This window comes from Oncorhynchus clarkii, chromosome 24 (assembly GCF_045791955.1).
Source record: "Oncorhynchus clarkii lewisi isolate Uvic-CL-2024 chromosome 24, UVic_Ocla_1.0, whole genome shotgun sequence".
NCBI classification, from domain to species: domain Eukaryota; kingdom Metazoa; phylum Chordata; class Actinopteri; order Salmoniformes; family Salmonidae; genus Oncorhynchus; species Oncorhynchus clarkii.
The window spans coordinates 37,123,363-37,129,994 of NC_092170.1; the positions used below are offsets into that span (position 1 = coordinate 37,123,363).

General features: G+C 38.5%; 1 protein-coding gene across 2 annotated transcripts in view; it reads left to right on the top strand.

Moving 5' to 3' along the window:
- Nucleotides 1-6,632, top strand: part of LOC139382256 (sucrase-isomaltase) — a 93,655-nt gene that overhangs the window by 37,658 nt on the left and 49,365 nt on the right. The gene's annotated exons all lie outside the window — the stretch shown is intronic.

Below are 6,632 nucleotides of genomic sequence, written 5' to 3' on the forward strand. Positions count from 1 at the left end.
AAGTTTCAAATGTATGGATCCAAGTATGGATATGTCAAAGTAAAAAACAGAGAAGGATTTCTGATGAAGGTTCATGTTGTCAACCTTTCGGGCCTAAGGGCCTTTTTCAAAACAAGTCACAGTTTCAATGCTCAGTCTCCCTTTACATTGTGATTGGAGACGGCTCAAGACTTAGATAGGGTAACAATGCAGGGTCAGTCCAGGGCAGCGAAGGGGACATTGCCCTACATAGGGTGCCGTCTTTCGGGACGGGACGTTTAAATGGGTGTCCTGACTGTGGTCAACAAAGATCCCATGTCACCTATCATAAGTGCAGGGGCGTTAACCCTGGTGTCCTGGCTAATTTCCCATCTGGTTATTATACCTTCACTATAACCTAATCACCTCCAGCTTCCAATTGGCTCATTCCTCCCATTCCTCATCCCCCCTGTAACTCTTCCCCAGTTCGTTGCTGTAAAAGAGGACATGTGACCGACCGCCTCGATTTGGTCTTATGTAGCAACATTTGATGTTGTGTTTTTTACATTGGATCAGAGTAGAGACGCAGAGCTAGAAAATGGTATATCCTACACTATGCTTGAGGAACAATGGGAAAGTAATTCTGCTTTGAAACTTTTGTGAAAATGGTCCTTGAATCTTTTGCTACACCTACTGGAGAGCTCTTCTTTGTCTACACCCATTCAGCATCGTTCACACCCTCTTAACCTATCTCTTTAAGGATTCAAATGTGAGGTCATATAGCAAACACACACTATATCAAATACAATCTAAGTTTATTTGTCACATGCACATGAAGGTGTAAATGGTACAGTGAAGTGGTAACTTGCATATATTACAAATATTTTATAATTATTCAATGATGCTTACCCGACGCCAGTGGAAGCTCCTCAGAGGAAGAAAGGAAGGACTATCATCCTCAGATAATTTCATAAAAAATAAAAATAACTTTTAGATAAAACTAAACTAAATATAATTACATCACCAAATAACTGATTAAAACACACTATTTTGCAAAGAATGTCTACAGTAGCCTCAGCAGCACTCTGTAGGGTAGCACCATGGTGTAACTTCTGTCCTCCTCTGGGAACATTGACTTCAATACAAAACCTAGGAGTTTCATGGTTCTCACCCCCTTCCATAGACTTACACAGTAATTATGAGAACTTCCAGAGGACGTCCTCTGCCTATGTCCGCCTGCTTGTGTAACAATTAACTGGCTGTACACTAACGTTACTGCATGACTGTAGTGGGTTTACTAACATGTTATTATTATTTGTAATTATTATTTTTATTTTTTCAAATTTCAGATCAACAATTTACATTGTTACATCATACGAAACAGAACGTAGGTATTAACGAGAAAATACCAAAACATACAAAACATATAAAGTAATACAAAAATGTACAATTCTAGTGCAATTGTAATCACTTTGAAAATATATTATTATAATGGTTCAGGAAAATGTTATTCTTGTTGTTATTCACTATTTTAATAAAATAGTGAAATTCAATCAAAAAGATGTGTAATTTTGTTATAGAATTTTTGAATTTTTGTTTGTCTATAAAGTTATTGGCCACAAGAAAGAAAAATTCACAATCATTTCAATGGTCTTGTTATCATTGCAATAGTAACATGTTATATCCTTCATGTCAAAAACATGGGTGGTGATCATAATGGTAAATAAGTATTTTGCAAAGTTTTCCCATAATTCTGACACAAATTTACATTCAAAGAACAAGTGAGACAGATTCTCACCTTGAAGAATGTGTCTTATATATTTATTACAACAAGATTTCTCAAGTAATCCCACGCCTTCCAATCTGAGTTCTGGATAAACTTTGTGATCATTACCAAAGCTAAAATGAGTTTTCATTAGTGTAGTTAGACCACTGGGAATGGCTTTGATCACAGAAATAAACTCTCTGCAAGGTATTGGGAACTCTTTCAATGTTATAAATCTGAGAATATTACCCTTGATTATGTTAGGTCATAGCCAAGTCCAAAAAACACACAGCCAGGGAGGAGTCACAAAAAGCAGAAATATAGATCAAATGAATCACTAACCTTTGATGATCTTCATCAAATTACACTCATAGGACATCATGTTACACAATACATGTATGTTTTTTTCGATAATGTGCATATTTATATCCAAAAAACTCAGTTTACATTGGCACCTTACGTGCAGAAATGTTTTGATTCAAAAACATCCGGTGATTTTGCAGAAATACTCATAATAAACATTGATAAAAGATACAACTGTTATTCACAGAATTAAAGATAGACTTCCCTTAATTAATGGACATTATGGAACAAATCAGTCATTTTCTGTCTAACTGGGATTCCTGGGAGTGCTGTGTCAGATTTCAAAAAAACTTCACGGAAAAAGCATAATCTGAAAATGGCGCTCAGAACCCAAAAACAGCCAGAGGAATAGCTGCCATTTTGGAATCAACAAAGTTAGAAATTACACAATAAATATTCACTTAACTTTGATGATCTTCATCAGAAGGCACTCCCAGGAATCCCAGTTTGACAATAAATGACTGATTTGTTCCATAAAGTCCATCATGTATGTCCAAATAGCCACTTGTTGTTAGCGTGTTCAGCCCAGTAACCCATCTTCATGAGGCGCGAGAATTTCGTCCAGACAAAAACTCAAACAGTTCCGTTACAGGTCGTAGAAACAAGCCAAACGATGTATTGAATCAATCTTTAGGATGTTTTTTACATAAAACATCAATAATGTTCCAACCGGAGAATTCCTTTGTCTTCAGAAAAGCACTGGAACGAGAGGTAACTCTGTCGGGAGCGCGCGTCATGAGACCAAGGCTCTCTGCCAGACCACTGACTCAAAGAGGTCTCATGAGCCCCTCCTTTATAGTAGAATCCTCATTCAAGTTTCTAAAGACGATTGACATCTAGTGGAAGCCGTAGGAAGTGCAACTTTATCCATATCTCAATGTGTATTCGGTAGGCCAAGCTTTGAAAAACTACAAACCTCAGATTTCCCACTTCCTGTTTGGATTTCTTCTCAGTTTTTTGCCTGCCATATGAGTTATGTTTTACTCACAGACATCATTCAAACAGTTTTAGAAACTTCCGAGTGTTTTCTATACAACACTAATACTAATATGCATATATTAGCATCTGGGACTGAGTCGGAGGTAGTTTACTCTGGACACGCTTTTCATCCAAAAGTGAAAATGCTGGCCCCTATCCCAAAGCAGGTAAAAGATGAACTTCTTGTTAATCCAGCCGCTTTGTCAGATTTCAAAAAAGGCTTTACGGCGAAAGCATACCATACGATTATCTTAGGATCATCGCCCTGCTTATAAAAGCATACAAATATTTTCCAACCAAGCAAAGTCAGAAATAGCAATAAAATAAATCACTTACCTTTGAAGATCTTCCTCTGTTGGCAATCCAAAGGGTCCCAGCTACACAATAAATTGTTGTTTTGTTCGATAAAGTCCCTCTTTATATCCCAAAAACTCTGTTTTGTTGGCGCGTTTTGTTCAGTAATCCACTGGCTCAAAGGCGGTCAAAACATGCAGATGAATGCATCCTAAACGTACCGGTAAAGTTCATCGAAACATGTCAAACAATGTTTATAACTAATCCTCAGGGTGTCAATTATCTAAATAATCGATAATATTTCAACCGACAATAGCGTATTCAATAGAAAGGAAAAAGAATGAAGAGCGCACACACAGTCACACGCGCAAACCAGTACTGCTTGATTCCATAACCAGTTGCGACGAGCAATCCCGGATCCGGGATCCTATTTATAGCCTCAAGCTCATTACCATAACGCAACGTTAACTATTCATGAAAATCGCAAATTAAATGAAATAAATATGCTAGCTCTCAAGCTTAGCCTTTTGTTAACAACACTGTCATCTCAGATTTTCAAAATATGCTTTTCAACCATAGCAAAACAAGCATTTGTGTAAGAGTATTGATACCTAGCGTAGCATTTAGCGTAGCATTTAGCGTAGCATTTAGCGTAGCATTTAGTGTAGCATTCAGCGTGCAACATTTTCACAAAAACAGGAAAAGCATTCAAATAAAATAATTTACCTTTGAAGAACTTCAGATGTTTTCAATGAGGAGACTCGGTTAGATAGCAAATGTTCAGTTTTTCCCAAAATATTATTTGTGTAGGACAAATCGGTCCGTTTTGTTCATCACGTTTGGCTACGAAAAAAACCTGTATCCAGGAGTGTAATTATCCCCGCAAGCTCATTAGCATAACGCAACGTTAACTATTGATGAAAATCGCAAATGAAATGAAATAAATATATTAACTCTCAAGCTTAGCCTTTTGTTAACAACACTGTCATCTCAGATTTTCAAAATACGCTTTTGAACCATATCTAAACAAGCATTTGTGTAAGGGTATTGATAGCTAACATGCCATTAGCCTGGCATTCAGCATGCAACATTTTCACAAAAACAAGAAAAGCATTCAAATAAAATCATTTACCTTTGAATAACTTCAGATGTTTTCAATGAGGAGACTCTCAGTTAGATAGCAAATGTTCAGTTTTTCCAAAAATATTATTTGTGTAGGAGAAATCGATCCGTTTTGTTCTTCAGGTTTGGCTGAGAAAAAACCCAGAAAATCCAGTCATAACAACACCAACTTTTTTCCAAATTAACTCCATAATATCGACAGAAACATGGCAAACGTTGTTTAGAATCAATCCTCAAGGTGTTTTTCACATATCTATTCGATGATAAGTCACTCCTGGCAGTTTGGTTTCTCCTCTGTTCAAAATGGAAAAATGCGCGCACCTGGAGATTGCGCAATAGTTTCGACGGAGGACACCCAGCGGACACCTGGTAAATGTAGTCTCTTATGGTAAATTTTCCAATGATATGCCTACAAATACGTCACAATGCTGCAAACACCTTGGCGAAACGACAGAAAGTGTAGGCTCTCTCCTTGCGCATTCACAGCCATATAAGGAGACATTGGTACACAGCGCCTCAAAAATCTGGCTCCCTTCCTGTATGAAATTTCATCTTGGTTTCGCCTGTAGCATTAGTTCTGTGGCACTCACAGACAATATCTTTGCAGTTTTGGAAACGTCAGAGTGTTTTCTTTCCAAAGCTGTCAATTATATGCATAGTCGAGCATCTTTTCGTGACAAAATATCTTGTTTAAAACGGGAACGTGTTTCATCCAAAAATGAAATACTGCCCGCAGAGTTTCATGAGGATGAACCACATAGCAAAAGGTCTAATTATTCAGAAAACAAGCCTGAAACCATGTCTAAAGACTGTTGACATCTAGTGGAAGCCATAGTAACTGCAATCTGGGCCCTAACCCTTTATATAGTCAATAGGCTTTCAATGGAAAACCACTCACATAAAAAAAATCCCATTTCCTAGATGTATTTTCCTTGTGTTTTCACCTGCCATATCAGTTCTGTTATACTCACAGACATTATTTTAACAGCTTTAGAAACTTCAGAGTGGTTTCTATCCAAAACGACCAATTATATGCATGTCCAAGCTTTTTGGCCTGAGTAACAGGTCGTTTACTTTGGACAAACCTCAAAATACTGCCCCCTAGCCCTAGTAAATTGGGTAAAAATGGTCTTATTTGGAGCATGTGAGGTATATCCATACACATTACAAATGATGAAAATAGCATTTTCAAGTCTCCCTGGCAGTCTGATCCTGCGGTATCAGATCTTCTTTAATGCAGAGTTTCTTCTCATCCAGAAACGTGTTCCCCTCGGCCATTTTCCAGATGATGTCCCTGTAATGGCACATAGTTAAGCGCAAAATGATATTGCGAGGGGGTCCATCAGATCTCCGTTTCCCAAGTCGATGTACCACGTCGATCACGTCTCTTAGCTGGTTTTTGATGCACGGAGACACCTTTCCCAGGATATTAATGACTGCTTCCCTAATATCCTCTCCATCTACCTCTTTTACACCTTGGATTTTCAGATTCCACCTGTGAGAGTACCTTTGAAGTCCAGCTACGTTTTCACACCGCTCATTTTTTGGGGGGATTGCAGTTTCTTCAAATCATTATCTAGGAACGTTATCTTTTCCTTGTTCTCGCTCACAATTATTGCGTAGCTAACTGACAGTTTCTGACAAATTATTGATCTTCTTTGATGTTTCTTCAGTAACACACTCTAGGATGGACACTTTGGAGAGCGTGGCGTCTTGTTTAGTAGACAGGGACTGGATTGCAGAGAAAAGTTCAGACATGGAAATGTCCTCTTTTACTTTTTTCCCGGTGGATTTTTACTTGGGGTCTGAGGTAAAGAGGTTGCAAGGATTTCCTCCTGGTCAGTTGTGTTCTTTCTCTTGCTTGAGTTCACGGCTTCTTGTGTGTCCATGCTGCTCTGGTTCTCGTTGTGACTAGCTAGCATGCTGCTCTGGTTCTCGTTGTGACTAGCTAGCATGCTGCTCTGGTTGTCGTTGTGACTAGCTAGCATGCTGCTCTGGTCCTCGTTGTGGCTAGCTAGCATGCTGCTCTGGTTCTCGTTGTGACTAGCTAGCATGCTGCTCTGGTTCTCGTTGTGACTAGCTAGCATGCTGCTCTGGTTCTCGTTGTGACTAGCTAGCATGCTGCTCTGGTTCTCGTTGTGACTAGCTAGCA